Genomic DNA, 1,216 nt, shown 5'->3' with positions numbered 1-1,216 from the left:
TAAGCGGAACTAATATCTTTGCAGTAAATAATACTAAATAGTTATACGCAAACATTCTTCTATCCTTACCTTACTACTACTACGCATTAGATTCCTATAACTAAAAAAAGTAAATAAGAAAGCGTAATAGAAAGAGCTTTAGGAAATACAGTAAATAAATGGATAGATTACACGGCTGTTATCTACATCCCCTCCCCCACCTTAGAACTTAACTATCCCCTAGTTAAATGTTTTGTACTTAGTTCTATTAAACAATCTTTTTAGAACGCGCACTTCTTAAACTATACGGCGTTATAATACTGGTGGATTTTATATAATATCCTCCTTAGGTTCTAGCTCTACTGTTATTTCTTATAGTATAATTCTGCCTAACTAGTTAAGCTAGTCTTCCTAGCGGACCTTAGACATCCGTTATTAATAGAACTTCTTTAATCTATTTCCTAGAGTTTAATCACGGAACGGCGTGCCATTAAGATCCTTAATTAAGTACCATCCTTTATAAGGGTAACTCTTACGTACGCGGAACAGGCCTAGCTATTTTAGATCTAACTTATAACTACTAGAATAGTCTTACTTAAGCTACGTGTTATAAAGCATAACTATATCTCTAACCTTAAATCCGTCCTAGCGAATATGGTAGGTGTTATTAAAGTACTCCTTATTTACTACCCTTAGTCGTCTTATATGCGCAATAGCCTCTTTTATATCTGCGTCTTTTTAGTTAAACTGCTTTGCACAAAGTGCTAGTAGCTCTATAGTGGTCCGGACTATTTACTAAGGCAGTGTTTGCTAAGTAGGTATGCAGAGTTTAATAGGAAGGACATGCTTATATCCGCATATAACTCTTACTGGTGTTATTCCTATAGGCCGCTTAATAGTTATCCTATCTGCCTATAAAATAGTATAAAGATTATCCAGCTATAAGCCATCCATCTTCGCTAAAGCATCTATTATAGGTCTATAGCCTCGCTCTATAAAGCCTTACGCCTAAGCATAGTAAGCAGAAGCTATAACCCTCTTAATATTATAGAGCTCTACAAGCGCAGCGGTAACGTTAGCATTCTCTCCTCTACTATCTACAGAGAGCTGTCTAAATGCTCCCTATTAGCAGATAATATCTTTATAGAGGAACTTCGCTATACTTTTTATATTCTTATTTTAAAGGGCCCGAGCCTCTACCTATCTAGATATATATTCTTAAGCAATAGCCAAATAC

Source organism: Cenococcum geophilum (genome assembly GCF_001692895.1).
Source record: "Cenococcum geophilum 1.58 unplaced genomic scaffold K441scaffold_4, whole genome shotgun sequence".
In the NCBI taxonomy this organism is placed as follows: domain Eukaryota; kingdom Fungi; phylum Ascomycota; class Dothideomycetes; order Gloniales; family Gloniaceae; genus Cenococcum; species Cenococcum geophilum.
The sequence above is the reverse complement of the archived record's forward strand: the minus strand, read 5'-3'. Positions refer to the sequence as shown.